The sequence below is a fragment of the Puma concolor genome, chromosome B3 (assembly GCF_028749965.1).
Source record: "Puma concolor isolate L17-30 chromosome B3, mPumCon1.1.hap2, whole genome shotgun sequence".
In the NCBI taxonomy this organism is placed as follows: Eukaryota; Metazoa; Chordata; class Mammalia; order Carnivora; family Felidae; genus Puma; species Puma concolor.
The window spans coordinates 49,098,557-49,116,794 of NC_141672.1; the positions used below are offsets into that span (position 1 = coordinate 49,098,557).

An 18,238-nucleotide genomic window follows, 5' to 3' on the forward strand; every position below is an offset into this window, starting at 1 on the left:
TTTTCTAATCCTTTTTTATATTTTCACATGTATATTCTTCTAGTATATTATTTCACAAATATTATTTTCTGATAAATATTATAATCTCTCTGATATAGGTTATTCTAGAAAATGACTGGAAGAAGATACATCAAAATGTAAATAGCATATTACCTCTTCTATCCTATCATCTATAGGATAATGAAAGTAGCAGAAATTGCTAGATATGTCCAGTATCTGCTCTTCTCTTTTATGCTTATAATAGAATTTTCAGCTAGGAACATAGATGTCAAGGATAACTACTTTTCCCAGCCTCCATTGCTGCGAGGTGTGTGGCTCTGAGACAAAGTTCAATGTGAAGACTGCAACAGCGATAAATGTCAACTTGTGGGCCATGCCTTCCCCTTTCCAACTACGTCCCTTCCTGCTGGTGATAAGTGAGATCCTTAGGGCAAGCTACTACTTTAGATCATAAACCAAGAAAAACATGCTCGAGTGATGGACTAACATGATAGAAAAAGCATGGGTCCCTGGATGTTCTTGGGGGGCACAGCTACCTTTCCAGCCCTGGACTACCCATACCTCTGAATTATGTCAAAGAGAAATAACTTCTGTCACCCACGGTGAAGTCAAGTCTCTGTTACGTGCAGTTCAACTAACAACTCAAGTATTTTGGCAATTTAAGTATTTTCCAAATTTTTTTTTTTTTTTTTTTTTAACGTTTATTTATTTTTTTGGGACAGAGAGAGACAGAGCATGAACGGGGGAGGGGCAGAGAGAGAGGGAGACACAGAATCGGAAACAGGCTCCAGGCTCTGAGCCATCAGCCCAGAGCCTGACGCGGGGCTTGAACTCACGGACCGCGAGATCGTGACCTGGCTCAAGTCGGACGCTTAACCGACTGCACCACCCAGGCGCCCCTCCAAATTTTCAATAATCACCGTGAATTACTTTGATTATCCGAAAAAAAAAAGTTTGTTAAGCATCGTTTCATAATGTTAAGAAAATTAAGATAGCACAGAATGGAGTTCAAGCAACGTGTGACTTCTCTCCATATAGGAGAGGAAAAAATGAAATCCACACTTTCAAGAAGTAGTTAATATATCCTTTCAAGGGCATAAACTACACACAAACTCCCTGAGTTGCTATGACCCTTTCATCATGCACCAGGGCACTTTATTTCAAGCCTTTTGAAAAACAGTTTTAACAAGGAAAAGTTGTTTAGCTCTAAATAAAATCTGCTTTAAAATCTGCTTGAGGAATACTCTAAAAAAATAAAACTCTAGTCAACATATTATAATTATCCACTTGAGAAGATATCTAGACTTCTTAAAGTAAACTTAGAAACATTCTTAAAAACAGCTTTATATGCACTCACTCATACCTTTAATTTAATAAGGGTGTTGTTTTCTCCCCATATAGAATCATAATGACTCACCCCTACCGTACGTAATTCCACTGGCCCAATAACTGTGTTGACTGTCCATCAAACAAGTGTTATGTTTTGATTTTAGTTTCCTCTGGAGTGGAGCTCACATAACCTCTCTAATCTCTGTGACCCATGGGCCCGTACTATGAGATGACTGACCAAGATAAAGGAGTCAAATCTACTCCATATAATAGAGAAAAGATACCTCATCCACTTGGGGATCAGCTCTGAAACAATGGCCTCACTAAAACCAGTCTCTACTCATATTAGAATAATGCATTATAAGGATCCTTTAAATCTGCAATAACATTATGCCCGTGGTATGTGATGTCTTTTGGAAGATCATTAAAGCCTTGTGCACTGGCGTGCAAGACATTTCCCCAGGCAGACCTCAAAGACTTATATGTAATTATGTATCAGATAAAGGATCTATTTTTCCCCCCTTCTACCCCCAAGAGAATGTCAAATGGCCCTTTTCTCCCCTGTGAATCACAACCCCCCGACACTAATATGGCTAACTTATATTCAATAACAAAGGAGGTATGCCAGAGTTTCTTCACTCCCCTCTAAGGATAACTACGCCAGTATGTTTTCAAGATCCCCCTAAACTCTCTCTTGCAATAGGCAAATAGAAGCTGATAGTCCAAGCTCTGAATTCTCAGTTTCTCTCCCCCTCTTCCCTTGACAGGAACATAAGCAAGCCAACTCGACAGGCCTAATTACCATGGTAACAACATGCACTGTGATTATAGATGTGTTTGTTTTTTAAAATGACTCACAGATTGTTCTCCCAGAAGCCCCAGACACACAGGTTTCTGGGTGGTTTACAAAAGCTATTCAAAGTTTTCTTGCAAATTTCTCGCTCCTATTAGCATAACTGGTGTGATGGAGAGATTCATCAAATCAAATATGCCCTTCTCCTTAAGGAAAAAAAAAAAAAAAAAAAAAAAAAAAAAAAAAACGCCGCTTGGTTCCTTAAACGCTCCAACATTAATCAATTTAAAACTTGGGTTAATAATGAAATTAATTTGAGTTTGTACACTGGAGATAATTAATCTGTTCCTAATTTAAATAATTAAGGTATTTCATAATGTAGTTTTAGAGACCCAAATGAAATAATCAAGTGAAATAAAATCAGCACTAAAAAAATAGCAAATAAAATAGCCTAAATCTGTGGGTACATGATCGGTCCCATGTAAAGTGTTACAAAAGAATAAATGTTAAGTCTTAATACCAAGATGTTTTTAAACCGATGTCCAAAATAAAGACATTGACTTTTTAAATGCAAACAGGAAAGAGTCCAGACATTTGGAAAAACTGGACTGTTCTGTTCATTTATTCAATACATATTATTTAAGACACGCTATGTAATAAGTATCATTGTTTATAACCAGAACATCGCAATAGGGCTTAGGGAAGACCATTTTTTTATTGGAGACAAAGACCATGGGTGTGGCTTAGTCTATGAGAAAGATTCTTTGCCTCACAAGGCACCATTCGGGGTAAGCTCTCAGTGAGAAGGACAATTTTCCAATGATAGTATTGGGCTTAGAATTCAGAGTCCTGACTTTGGCATCATGGTTGACTCTCTCCAAAAAAAAGCACAGTTGGTAATTTTGGTATGTTGGCTTTCCTCAGTATGAATTGGAAACAAACCTTATTTTAAAAGAAAATTTAAATGGAAACTTATAAATCTATTTAACTTAAAACTCTTTCTCCTGATGCTTTCATATAATACAACATATAAAACACACACACACGCGCGCGCGCACACACACACAAAATAGTCACTAAAAATCACCGTCTCCAAATAGCTACACATTTTATGCACTGTTACCAATAATATACTCTTCCTCTAGAGTTTGAAGGGATAAATAGGCTAGGTTATACTGTGGTAATGAACATTTCCCAAATCTTAGTGGTGTAAGACAGCAAAGCTTATTTCCCACTCCCACTACATGTCCATTGCGGGTCAGTGGAGAGACCATTCCCGGGTTGTCTTTACTCTAAGACCCAGGCTTAAGAATGCAGCCCCCATTTCTGTGTTCCTACCACCGCCAATTGCCAAGGAATGCACTCACACCCTGATTCTTAGAAGCTTCTTCCTGGAAGTGATAAATAGCACTTACGCTCACATTTCACTGGCTAATACAAGATATGTGGCTACATCTAACTAAATGGACAGAGAAGTGTAAGCCTTTCGTGAGCTGGGAAGGAAAACTGGAAATATGTATGACTAAGTGCATGGATTACTGGACAAATAGTGCAAGCCTGAGATTGGCGCTTCAGTCAAAACATCGACATCTGGCTATCCCAGGGAAATAGGCTTCCTCAAGTGATTCCTTACTCCAAGTTCTTTGTGTCTGTGACTGCTGTTGGTCCATAACAGTGATTTCTGCTAGAATTTGGTAAGAATCCCATGGACAGAATAAAAGATACTCTAATTCCAGCTTTGTAGTAACAGTAGTAATTACAGTAATTAATAGTTATACTTCTAAATAGTTACTATGTCATGCATTCTGCTAAATGAACATTCTAATACATTATATAATTTTCTCCTGACAATTTTGTGAAGTAGGTATTGTCATTATTATTTCCCATTTTATAGATGAGGAAACTGGGGCATAGAAAGTAACTTGCTCTAGAGATTCCGATTCCAAACTGGTGTCCTTTAATTAACTATGCTCACCTGTGTATTAAGCTTTAGAAAATTATTTTTTTAACATTTATTTATTATTTTCTTTAGAGGGAGCGTGAGTGGGGGAAGAGCAGAGAGAGAGGGAGACTTGAGGATTCAAAGCAGGCTCTGCGTGCTGAGAGCAGCAAGCCCGACGCAGGGCTTGAACTCACAAACCACGAGATCATGACCTAAGATGAAGTCAGACACTCAACTGTCTGAGCCACCCAGTCACCACAGAAAATTATTTTTTTACACTAAAGTATTTTAGGATTATTTTAAGACTTATAATAAAAAACACATCATTTGTCTTTTACCTAGAAGCTTTCACCTTTTCTTACTTAACTTTTGTGTTATTTTCATTAAAAGAAAATCTAGGGGCTGTTCAATATCAAGGGGTTTTTTTTTCTTCGTGAAATTATTTGAATGCCTATACACCATGATGTTCCCTAAACACAGTCATCATTCATGAGATTTTTTTTTTTTAATAGCAAAGGATCAGTTCAGTTCTCTAAAAAGACTCAAAAAGGATGGGTTTTTTTCCTGTTTAAGTTTTTTCACAATTTTTCTAATATGGTTCCGTACAGATCAGATAAATACCCTTCTTAAATAGAGCTCTGTTGGCAAAGCCTAGAAATTAACTTTACTTTCCTGTTTAAAAATGCAACTATGAGTAGGAAGCACTCAATCATTTATTATAGAAAAGGTACTCCTACTATTAATACTTAGTCTGCTATGATGGGAACGCAAAGAAACCACACCTCAAGGCAAGCAGTCAAAACACTGTAATGGCAGCAATTCTGCGGAAATCTCCCTTTTTTCACTATGGCTGCCTCACACACGTGGCCTCTGAAATACAATGGCAAAGTGGAAAGTAGGAACCACGAAGAAAAGGCAACGATAATAGAACTGCATGTTGCCTCCAGAGTTGGAAAGTGAAAACCAATTTTCGAAACAACTCATAATCTGAAATTCCAGAGATTAGTCATTCTTCTCTTACAGGTGCTGTAATCAACAAAATACACACCTCTCTAGAGAAAACAAGGTTTTCATTGAAGTCCGACAGGCACCACACATAGAGAACCCTTGGCCTCTCTGGGGCCTGTCTTGGCCCAGGGTGGATTTTATTTACATCAAATTGACTTAACTGACCAGGCAGGAAATCTCATTTTATATATATGTGTGTATATATATATGTGTGTGTGTAACATATATTTATATGTATGTAACATATATATATATAACATATAATTTATATATATGTTACATATATATATTTACACAATTTTTTACAATGCAGATAATGCAAGAGTGGTTGTCTAAATTAAACAACATTCTTTTTTTTTTTTTTTTGAAGTTTTCATTTATTTTTTTTAATTTACATCCAAGTTAGTTAGCATATAGTGCAACAATGATTTCAGGGGTAGATTCCTGAATGCCCCTGACCCACTTAGCCCATCTCCCCTCCCACAACCCCTCCAGGAACCCTCTGTTTGTTCTCCACATTTAGGAGACTCTTATGTTTTGTCCCCCTCCCTGTTTTTATAAGTTAAATGACATTCTTATGGCTTTATAGGACCTGATGTATTTTCCTCTGGAATAATTTGGTTAGAAGGTTATTTACTAAGTCTTGTATTAGCCATTTGGTATTTTCTTTCAGGATTCTTTCTCCCATCTACCTATATCACCACCATTTAACAAAAACAGGCTTTTTGTCTATGTGTGTATGTGTGTTTTTCAAAAGGAAATGCATGGAAACACTGGTCAACTCCAAGTTGTGGGCTCTTGAAATATCAATTACCTTTTTTGAGGCTTGATAGCTTCACTTATAAAATGGGAATAATAATAGTGTTAGACTCCATTGACTGCCTACTTGTTAATCATCAACTCCTTGTTCTTTGCTAACACAACCAGACCTTTTCTCCGGGGTCTGGTGACCACGTGCTTCAGAGACGCTGTTCCGTGGCCCCAGGAGGAAACTCTCACATCAGCCAATCACAGGGGTTCCATCTGCCTCACCTCCATAGATAAAGCGTGTGAGCTCTGAGGGGGATTCAGCTGGAGACAGCTGTTCTGTAACACTAATAAGAGGTACATGAAAAGGAATCGGTCACCTCACTGTGCCTCTAGATATTGAAATCTGCCTGTTATTCTGAAATTGTAGTAGCCATGTCAGCACCGGCAGGGGAGCAGTCTAAGAGAGAAACCAACTGTGGAGGATGTCAGAACAGGAGGAAGGAAAGAATGCAGGTTGCTAAGAACAGTGTTCTGGAGTTACCCTTCTTTTAGGAGGTCTTGAGGCAAATTTCCTGTTGGTTAAGCCATTTTGGTAGGGTGTTCCTTTACCAGCAACCAAAAGTACCCTGATAGAAAAATTCTGTTCACTTCTCATAGGGTTATTTTTTAAAACTAATGGCAAACAGTAATGTATGCAAAGTACGGGGCACAAACAGCATGCCCAGCAAATGCTAGTTCTCAACTTGATTGCTGAAATGTGTTGATTTTCACTCATTCAACCACAAGTGAGCGCTTGACTCTATGTGGTCCGAATGGCTCCTCTGTGAGGTTTTCCTTGGTTCCTCCCAATAGAATTAAGGGCAAAAATCACTGCTTTCTCTACTTTGTTCATCTAAAAGATAATACCAAGTACCTAAGGTTTATTTTAAACAATAACATTGGCATTTAGTCCAGACAACAAGCCCTGTAGTGCTGATTGCAGTGTAGAAAAATATAATGAAACAAAGTAGTCTTGCTGACTGTGTAAATCAATTTGATCTGAATAAAATTTAACCCAGACCAGGTACTCAATGGAGCAGCCAAGTGTGCTACATTTGGAGACTGCCTAGTTTAACGGAAAAGTGGCTTTCTGTAGAGGAAAGACATATTTCATAGACTATTTTTTAAGTTTATTTATTTATTTTGAGAGAGAGTGCATGCACGTGAGTGGGGAAGGGACAGAGAGAGGGAGAGAGAAAATCCCAAGCAGGCTCCACAGTGTCAGCAGAGTCTGACACAGGGTTCAGTCTCACAAAACATGAGATCATGACCTGAGCTGACATCAACAGTCAGATGGTTGACCAACTGAGCCACCTAGGCACCCCGAGATTATTATACATGTATGTGAAAAGGACATGCTGGCTCTGAATTTCATCTCATCCTTAGGACCTGACTGGGAACTCTCACCCGCCCCCACCCCCCACATCCTCACATCCCACATGGTGTTCTTCTCACCAAGGCTCAATTTAAATGTCACCTCCTCAGAGAGGTCTTCAGGGACTACCCAACAAAAGTACATTTCCATTACCACCACCATTGTATGTATAATCTCCATCATTCAACTTGTTTCTATTTTCATCCATCTCAGCACTTCTCACTACCTGATATTTTCTTGTATTATAATTTATTTCTTGTCAATGGGGTCCAAACTTGGCTGGCTGTGATCTAATTAGCCTGGGCTGAGGCCAGGACCTGGGTATTTTTTTCAAAGTACCACTCAGTGATATTGAACATGCAGCCAGATCTAAAAGCCACTTGTTTATGTGTTTACTGGATCTCTCCCAACACTAGACTGTGAGTTCCAAGAAAACAAAGAACTGGCCTGTTTCGTTCATCCAAGTCTCCCTGGCCCCTCCAAGAACACGTGGCACATCGCAGACATTCAGTTAAGGCTTGTGGACCGAATGACCAACTGGGTTATAATTACATCAGCATTTGTCTGTTTCCCCTGTAGTTTATGAGCTCCTAGAGAGCTCCTAAAGTATCTAGCCCAGTCTGCATCAAAAAATAAGTGATGAAGGAGAGTGCAGTAAATACATGAATTATAAACAAACTGCATTTGTGAGCTTAAATATTCTCTCACATGCACACACATACACACACACACACACAATAATATGTGAAGTAAGGGATGTGTTAATTATCTCGATGGAGGGGATCCTTTCACAATGTATACATGTATCAAATGAGCCCACTGTACACTTTAAATGGCTTATTTTGTTAATTATACTTTAGTAAAGCTGAAATTAAAAACAAATAAACAAAAAACCCCACATAACTGTATTTGTGTGCTATATATACGGAAGACAAAGATGAGACTGGGCGTGGCCACTGTCCTCAAAGAGCTGGCTGAAGGGGAAGAAAGGCAGATTGCCATTATACACACTAGAATGTGCTAACTGCTATGATGAAAGAACAAAAGATTTCAGGGGAGGTAAAAATTGCTTCTTACTGGGGGGGGGGGGAAAGAAACCAAGGAAGGCTTCATGGAAGAGGTAGCATTGGAACTGAGTCTTACAGAACAGATGGAATTTGGCTATTCAGAGAAGTAACACTGTGGGGTGAAGTGTGGAAGGGGAAGTAGGAAGGCTATTCTAGGGAGAGGAAAGCACACACACAAACCAGTCCAGCTGGAAGTTAGGAGGGCCTGGACTAAGACACCAGCTATCAATGTGGAAAAGAGTAGATAGTGTCAAGATATGTTCCCAATCACAGTGCAAAAAGCTATGGGACCAGCTACAACTTGGGCTGTTTGTTGAGGAAAACTGAAATTGAGTTTTTATAACTGAGGGACTGAGAGAATGGGGTGTCATTAATAGTCAGGGAATCCGGTAGGAGCTAGTTTTGGGTGGGGAAAGGCAATAGTAGCACTGATTTGGACATGTGAGTTTCATTTTCAGTGGGTCGAATGTTTGCAGGGTGCTTGATGTACAAGTTTGGCAGCGGATGAGTGATGAGGACGAAGGATCACATTTGAACTTACCTGCACGGTGACAATGACTAAAGTCATAGAAAAGGATTTGATAAAGGGAGAGGGAGAAATTAAGAGGCAGAAAACCCAAATCTTGAGAACAAACATATTTAGGGATCATAACTTGGGGGTTAGTGGGGAAGTTGGGAGCCTTGAGAGAGCTATGAAGGGTGGAAGAATGTGCCACCCCAAAATATACCTCTTTGACATACAGATTATTTTGAACAGGATACTTTGGGAAACAGCAGACACAGGAGAAATTCTGAAAACAGACTAGACGTTATCGCTTATGTAAGGGAAATTTACATTTATAAAGGAAATCTCCATTTATAAGGGTGCTTCCTCCCTCTCCTACCTGAAAGGGAAGGATGACTAAATCCCTAGAGACTCTAGTCAGTGGACAGGTATCCACTTAAATCTGCTTTATCTTAATCTTGCTCTTATTTACCACACTTTTCCTGGTCACCTCCCCCATAACTGGCTTCCTCCAACCCTTCTTCTCTGCCTTTAGCTGAAGATGGTATTTCAGCCGGAATTCTAAGCCACCTCTGAGAGTTACTCATTTTTCCTGGGTATCCTGCATGTATACATGAGGTATACATGTTAATAAGTATGTTTGCTTTTCTCTCACCAATCGGCCTTTTGTTCCAGGGTTCCCAGATGAGAACTTAGAAGGATAGTGGGAAAACTATTTTTCTTCCCCAACAGGTAGAAGAGAACAGGTTCGTTGAGGTTATAAAAGTCAAGGGGAAGCTCTGTTGGCAGCAGATCTAATTTTAAATTAATTTATGTGCATGAACTAATCACATTTGCAGGCAAAGAGAAGAGGGCCAATAAAGATAAGAAACCAAATACGTGTGAAAGAGATAGACTTATTGTCAGAACATAGTCCCCTACAAAGTAAAAAGAAATGGAATGGAGAGTCCAAGTAGAGAGTTTACTCTCAGCTTGAATGAAAGGCTGTGTTAATTTGACCTAAGAAGACAGGGGAAGAGAATGAGTGGAGACACAGAGGTATTTTGAGATGGTAAGTAATGAGGTTGAGGAAGCCTGTAATATATACCTTTTCAGATAAACAGAAGGTGAGGTCACCTGAAATAAATAAAAGTAGTGGGACTTAGGTTTAAGGGTTTTATTGAAAATGCACAGGGAATAGTAAAAGAGGAAATTTAAAAAAAAAAGAAGAAAAGGGTTTTCAGAGAACAGCAATGGCCCTACTGATGTTGCAGTGAATGTGGAGTAGAACCCAGCTTCTAGACCCTCTTCACTAGCTCTGAGTGCCAGCTACTGGAGGAGAGGATTGTGGAAAGGTCTGATCCTGACAACCAGGCTGGCAGGAGGGCAAGGAAAGTCCAAAGCAACAGGGAGGAAGGGGTCAAGGGCCTAGTTTTCCCAAGCCTCTCCTTTAAAGAGCTTGACTGTTTACACATATTTGCCAAGAGATAAAAGAGTTGATCTTGTCTTATCTCAAACGTTGGTATAAAGTGGTACCATTTCTAAGAAACATGTTATCACTCGAGTTTAAGATTGAACTCCCTCTTTTTAAATGTTTAATGAAGTCCCTTAGAGATTGTTTGAACATCGATTCCCATTAAATATAACTCGTTTTCTGTAACATAAGAGTCTGGGGGAACATATATATCTCTAATGCTCTTACCTGAAAATCTGAATTGCAATTCCAACATGGCATCTTTACATTTGAACAAATCTGAACAGAAACTGCATACTTACAGGTTACACAGGGTGTTAAATTTAAACACTTATGGTCTTCTTTTTAAACAAAATAATTTGGTCATACAAACAATTTTAAAAGTGACACACTATAGAGACTTTCTCTGTCTGTTTGCCCTAAGACGGAGGGAGGTGAAATGGAGATTGAATTGGGAGGCAAGGTATTAATCATCTGGGCAAATCTAGAAAGGTAACTTAAATTCTAGGCCTTTTCTATTATCCATCATGGATGGTTTGATGCAGGTTAGGCTCATCCCCAGGTCATTTTCAGTTGTACAAGTTCTAGGATGTCAAAGGCCAGGAACTAAGTCTTAATACAGCTCTGTAATTCCCCTCTCCACCTGGATCTAGTAAAGCCAGTGATGGATCCTCCAAGTAAATGCAGAATAAATAGATTTGCAAATTAAACAAACTGGGGTTCATTATTCAACCAACCAACACAAAGAGTGCATTATAAGAAATACACATATGATCATTCAGGAGTTCTTCAAACCATTCAAGGTCAACCTCTGTTCCCACACCATAAATCTCAGATACTGTTGCTCTTAACAGAATCCCCCTTCATCTTCCCACCCAGCTCCTCTCAAGCCTTGTCCACTCCCTGCCTCACCAGTTTCAGAATCAGGGGTGAAATCTGCAGTGGGAAATGAAACACAGAAGGATTCCCTATTTTCAAAAGTGAAATTTAGATCAGCATCACATTTCATTAGTAGAAACCTTTTTCAGAAATCTATTGTTGTTTAACTACCAAAGCCCCTTCTTCACAGGTTAATCCTCTCCATTATGCAGAGCTGGAGAGGGGCACCTGGGTGGCTCAGCTGGTTAAGGGTTGGACTCTTAGTTTCGGTTCAGGCCACGATCTCACAGCTCTTGGGTTCCAGCTCCAGGTCAGGCCCCGCACTGGCAGCTCAGAGCCTACTTAGGATTCTCTCTCCCCCTCTCTCTGCACCTTTCCTGCTGTCTCATGCATGCATGCAACAGGCACACACTCTCTCTCTCTCTCAAAATAAATAAAGAAACTTAAAAAAATAAAATAAAGAGCTGAAGAACAATTTAGTACTTTAGATTCTCTTCCTTATTTCTGACCCTGCTAACTATTGGGCATTTTTTTCTCATCCAGCTAATGAGAAGAGACTAGAAGAACATGGGAACAACAGTCCCCCAGGGCCTCCTCTGTAGTAGCCTCGTCCACATTTGACCAGCCAGCTCACTGGTGTGACTGTCTACAATACGGGTTTGGATTTCACTATCAGGTCCTTGATATCACCAATTACCAGGAGCTATACAGATTTTCTTACTTTCTCCTTTTGATTTTTTTTTTTTTAAATGTAATGTTTTTTATTTTGTGTTTTAGAGAGAGAAGGAGATAGAGTACTAACAAGGGAGGGGAAGAGAGACACACACACACACACACACACAGAATCTGAAGCAGGCTCCAGGCTCTGAGCTGTCAGCGCAGAGCCCAATGTAGGGCTCAAACCCACAAGACTTATTCATGACCTGAGCTGAAGTCAGAGGCTTAACTGACTGGGCCACCCAGGCACTGCCCCTCCTTTTGATTTTAAAAGTTACTTCTGAGAGAGATATTTTACTTGGGCAGAGATAATACTGGTATATGCAAGAGATTAAGTACAAATATTACGATCATGATCTTTATGATGCACTATGTTAAGAGATCCCACCATTTAAAAATGTCTCCTTGAAAACAATACAATTAAAAAATGAGCAAAAGACTTGAGTAAACGTTTCTCTAAAGAAGATATACAAATGGCCAAGAGGTCCATGAAAAGATGCTCAACTTCATTAATCCTTAAGGAAATGCAAATTGAAAACATAAAGAAATACCAATTCATATCCATTAGTATGGCTACTATCAAAAACAGACAAACAAAAACCCCCAAGAAATAACAAGTGTCGGTGAGGATGAGGAGAATTTGGAACTCTTACGTAGTGCTGTAGGACTGTAAAATGGTACCATCGCTGTGGAAAACAGTATGGCCATTCCTCAAAACAATTAAACACAGAATTACAATTTGATCCAGCAAATCCATTTCTGGGTACCCCAAAAAAGTGAAGGCAGGGACTCAAACAGATAATTGTACACTCATGTGCACAGCAGCATTATTCACACTAGGTTAAACATGTAAGCAACCCCGGTGTCCAACAGATGAATGAATAAACAAAGTGTGGGGTAAACACACCAAGGAATCTTATCCAGCTTAAAAAAAGAAAGAAATTCTGACACCTGCTACAACACGGATGAACTTTGAAGACATTATGGCGAGTGAATGAAGCCAGTCACAAAAAGACATACCACTTACATGAGGTACCCAGAGTAGTCAAAGTCAGAGACAGAAAGTAGAATGGCGGTGGCCAGGGGCTGTGGGGAGGAAGAAATGGGAACTTACTGTTTGATGGGAGCAGAGTTTCAGTTTGAGAAAAATGGAAAAGCCCTGCCGATGGACAGTGGTAACGGTTACACAACAATGTCAATATACTTAATGCCACAGAATGGTACACTTAAAAATGGTTAAAAGGGGAAATTTTATGTTATACATATTTTACTCCAATTAAAAAATATATATATATCTCCTGGAACCTTGGAGGTAGCTAGCGGCAAAGGTCGAGAATATGCTAGTTTTCCCTTATGTCACCCATGAAGAAAAAATGACATCTGAGTACCTACCACATAGCAGGCACTCACCTATTCACACACAAAAGCAAAAACAAAACGCAACAAAATGAAAAACAAAAACAAAAACAAAAAGAAACCCTTGATTACGTACTATTAACTTCTCTTTACAAAGAAGAAACTAAGGTTTATACATTAACGTACCAGGTCAAGTAGTAAGAACCAGGGATAGGATTCAAAGGCAGATCTGACGGACTCTCGAAGCCTGTGTTCTTTTCACTCCACGATGTTCTTTTATTCTACCCACAGTTGTCTTTTTGAACTGGCTTTCTGCTTTGACGATAGAGCTTTTATACTTAAAAGTTGGGCCTGCCTTCTGAAGTAGGCTAAAAAAGTCAGTCAACCAAATACATTCACTATGTGCCCACCACATGAGGCCCAGGGCTGGCCACGAAATAATGGAATCATGTTTCCACTCAGCCATTGGCCATATGGCAGGAAAAAAAAACCCATACAATTAAAATTTCAGTGTCCATCGACTCCCTCAAAAGCCACTGAATACTCTGGGCAAAAGCACTATGTCTTTCAATATTCCATATGGCCGGAACAAGTGGAAATAGTCCAGTTTTACAGAATAGAAGCATTTTTATCTTTTTCCTAAACCTTCTACCATCACAGTGGCTGATCTGCTGTTACTCACTGATGTTGTGCTTCAAGCTGGAATTTAACAATTAAGGAAATGTTTTGTGCTGTGCAGAAAATAGACAGCTCTTAATTGTTTTCTAAAAGAGAACAGGGGGCCCTCTTGACTCTCCTGTGCCTAAGGGCCAAGGTTTCATTTTCTTACTCTTTTGTGAAACGCAAAGAAGAATAACGCAGATTATCTACACATCCCCAAATAAAGCAGGGTGTTGGCAGGATCCCGTGAATACAGCCTGAAGATGAGTAAGTACCAAAGGGTGAGCCCCATCCTTGTTCATACAGCCCAGATTCCCAACTTTCTATTTCATTTAGTGACAGGCAGCTTGATCACAAAACTGGATCCAAGTTAGGGGCATTCTGGATCCAAGATCCACCCTACATCTCCCCCTGGAAGATGATCTTTACATATTTTATTCTTTAGGAGGCAAATGGGGAGTGTAATTGTGAAGTACATGGAATGACCTGTCTTGCCTACAGGTTTGATTAGATTCATTGACTCCACAGGGAAACTCTACGGTTTCAACACTAGCAATATTTTGCCCCTTAGACATAGCACAAGTTTAATTTAATAAGTAACCTCAGAGAAGTAGACATTTTTTTTTCCTTTAGTACCTAAAGATTCTCATCTCTGAACATGTGCTGCTACCCACAAATTTTGGGAAGCCAAATCAATTTCAGAAAGATGGCATTAAAAAGCAGACCTTACAGCTTCTCATAACCGAGAATGGTGAGAAATGAGGAGCCATATACACTCTCAACGGCATATTTAGTGTTTAAAAGCCTATATGTTAGGAATCTGAATATCTAAATATGACCTTTTTACTATTTTTTTTACCTTACTATAAGCAGTTCTTTCTTTCCTTTGAAAACTTATCTCTCTTCATTCTAAACATTCAAGAAGAAACCTTTCATCAATGACCATTTATTGCTTATCCACACTTTCCATTGGAAACAAAGCTTAATTTTTAAAACCATGCTTCAGTAGGGTCTTATGCTCTTTCGCCTACATATCCTGCCAAAGACATCTCACAATTTCATTTCCAATCCATTAGACCTATTTACTGTACTTTTACAGGTCGTTCATAAATATGAACAAGTCATAGTCATGGGCACTCTCATTAAGAGGATCCATTGCTCAAGATAACCAAAGAACAAAAATCGCATTTTGATTTTACCATTTGGGTGTATACAGGTAAGGAAATAACCGAGCTCCACTTTCACGTTTTGTCCCTCGCTAAGGTTAACATGCATCTTGACCTACAGATGAATAAAATCCACATAAACATCAAATCCATATATATCTGATTCTGGACAAGTTAAACCCGCCACACTCCTATGAGAAAGGATGCAACTTTAGGATGAGACCTACTGGCAAATGGTAGCTGTGTCTGAGGTTATCCAGAAAGCAGCTGCACAGAGAGCAGAGGGAGGAAGACACCGTTTTTTTAAACAAATACTGCCCCTCACATACGCATTTCCAGCCCTTGTTGGCAAATTCTGAGTACAAAAGGATTTAACCAAAAATAAATAAATAAATAATAATAATTTAAAAAACAGCTAAATCACAGTCGTTATAGTGCAAAACAGCAGACACCTCAGTGCAGTATGTAAGAAAGATAATGCAACGAACATTTTCCACCACTTAACACCCTTAAGACGAGGGGACTGCAACGCTCAGATGATGAGCCCACAGCTTCACAGCCCCAGTTGATTTCAACTGAGCCCCGCTTTTCTTCCAAGAGAACTCTGCAAACGGCTTCTTAACACTTAGGGTGTTTTTCTGACGAATCGCCAAAGCGAAGCGCCAACGATGATTTCAACAACAAAAACCAAACAAACGCGAAAGCAAATGTGCCACGAATTTGGCCATTCTCAACAGCCCTTCTCAAAGAACCCATCCTCTCATCCTTTTCCCCCCACCGATCCCGAAGCAACGTCCCCATCCTCCCTGAGAAATCCGCCCTTACAACCGCAGGCGGTGGTCATTCTCTCGCTTAAAAAGGAGCGAGCCCCAAAGCGGCCCCTTTACCTGGGCGCCCGCGGCTCGTCGGAGAGCGGCTGGTCTCCTGAGGGGGAGCCGATGTGTGCAGGGGAGCCCGGCGCAGCCCGCGCAGCCCGCCCAGCCCGGCCCGGCCCAGCCCAGCAGTAGTAGGAGCTGCCACGGAGCGGCCGCCGCTGCGCGCTGTGCGCTGTGCGTGTGTAGCAGCGGCGCCTGCAGCCCAGGGACTAGTCCCCACCCAGCTTTGTCTTCAATCATCGCGCTTTCTACAGGAAGCAGCGCATCTCCCACTTCCTCCTCTTCTTGGTGGCTCTCGGCTGCTTTCTTCTTTCCCTCTCTTTCGAGCTAGCGCTTTCACCTCCTCCTGCGCTGCCCACACTAGTGTGACCAGAACCCCTCTCCCCCTTTGTTCCAAGTCCCCCTGGTGCCTCTGTTCCTTCCTTCCCCTTCTCATTCCCTCACCTCTAACAGCAGCTTCCAGCAACCGCCTCTTCGGGCCCCCCTTCCCCGCGCGCGCAGTCGGCTTCCCGGCAACCGGCCTGCACCGGCCAGTTGTCGTTGATGGTGCTGCTGCTGTTGGTTTTGGGGGGTCCGCAGCCCCTGGCGGGGGGCTGGCCCTGAAATCCAGCACCAGCCTCGATGGCTGCTCCTGATTTACTGTGGTCCCTTTCAAGGCAGCTAGCTGGGAGCCTGCAGCTTGCAGCTTCTCGCTGCAGCAGTTTGCTCTGTGGCCAACATGCCAGCAGCTTAATTTCTCCAAGGTCCCACTACCACGGAGATCTTATTAACCCACATGCTCAGAAAGGAATGACCCTGATAAGTATCCTTGTGGGGTACAAGTGCTAAACCAAGTCCTGCACTGCTACCTGTAGCCTGACAGTGAAGACATATTCCCAAAAGATTCTCAGAGCTGCCAAGGAATTGGGGGGGGGGGGGGGGGGAGCTGAATGCCTTCCCAGCCTAGAAAGAGAACTCTGCCCCTGCCCCCACCCACTCCCACTGGTAGGGCTGAAAGGACCCTCATGACCCTCTCTAATCCTTTCCTCCTTGCTTTAGGGCTTTAGGACGGGTATCATGTTATGGGTAAGGGTAGAGACTGCAGGCAGTCTGTCCACCAGGATTTGAATCCAAGCTGTCATGACTATATGAACTTGGGTGAATTATTTAATTTCCGTGTCCCTCGATTCCCTCATCTGCAAAATGGAAAGGATTATAGTCACATCCCACAGCAGAAATGTGAGGGTTACAGGAGATGGCCACAAAATGCTAATAGTTCCCGGGACTTAGGAAGTGTTAAATACACATTAGCTCCTTTTAGAGAACGTGGATGCTCTGAGACGAGATGACTTTTGAGAGTCAGCAGCCACATCAGGACCAGTCTTTGGTTTCTGAGTTCCCCACCATCAGTATATTCATCACTAAACTCTGATGCTCTTGGCGACAATCTATTCAGTTGGTGAATCACCCTCCCCTCAATTCCAATACAAGGTGCTTTGGGGAAGCTACAGATTAAACATGGCCTAGGGGCAGGAGAAAATCTTCCCAGTGTCCAAGCATTGCTGTTAAGAAACCTCTCTCCAGGCTTCAGTGCCCAGAAAGCTAATCCTCCCCAGGCAAAAGAGTTAATTCCCCAATTCCACCTGTTTAAATCCAGTCCTGCTTTAACCCTCCGGCAGTTTGAGGCCACATGCACCTGAAGGTACAGAATTTAGTAAATAGGAAATGTTCTGACACGGTCCCAGCATACTCTTTGTTTTGACGTTCCAAGAACAGACTTGACTTTTCTTTCTGGAAATCTTTTATCAAAAAGGACCCTAACGTCAACTCACTAACATCAGAAAATTACAAAATGGGTTGCTTTAAGATTAAAATCAAGGAACTGCTTTTGAGCCACCAAGAAACAGAATTGTGGTAGGGAGAAAGATTGGACATAGATTCCCACTGCCTCCTGCAACCCAATGAAAATCAGACACGAATTATCTCCAAATCAGGAATCTTCATGGCAGAGGTTCCCAGGAGCTTTTACGTAAAAATTTAAATACAGTATCTGTGCTACAAAGTCTAAGAAAAAAATGAGAAGCGCAATTATTAATGCTTGGAAGATTACGGAAACAAATCTCTGGTTAGTTTTAGACTAGTGGATTTTGGTGTTAACTCTGGATTCAAACAGGTCTCTTCATTTATTTATTTTTCTAATCCTCTGTCTCTCTCCTTCTCACACGTTCCCTCAACCAGCAGAGAGTGGTTGGTATTTACCTTTACATCTTTATAGGAAAATCTCAGACAAGGAAATCTGCCAGGAATTTGACCCGTTGTTTTCTGATTGGCTCTTCCCCCTCTGG

General features: G+C 40.9%; 1 protein-coding gene across 3 annotated transcripts in view; it reads right to left on the reverse strand.

The window, feature by feature from the left end:
• Positions 1 to 16,478, reverse strand: part of GNG2 (G protein subunit gamma 2) — a 120,796-nt gene extending 104,318 nt beyond the window's left edge. The window contains exon 1 of one of the 3 annotated variants that reach the window (XM_086709758.1): positions 16,359 to 16,478. The gene's annotated coding sequence lies outside the window, so the exon portion shown is untranslated. Of the gene's footprint in view, positions 1 to 15,926; positions 16,135 to 16,358 lie in introns of those variants that run through there. The other 2 variants (XM_025919925.2, XM_025919924.2) reach the window with 2 other exon arrangements.
• Between the last annotated feature and the right edge of the window lie 1,760 nt (positions 16,479 to 18,238).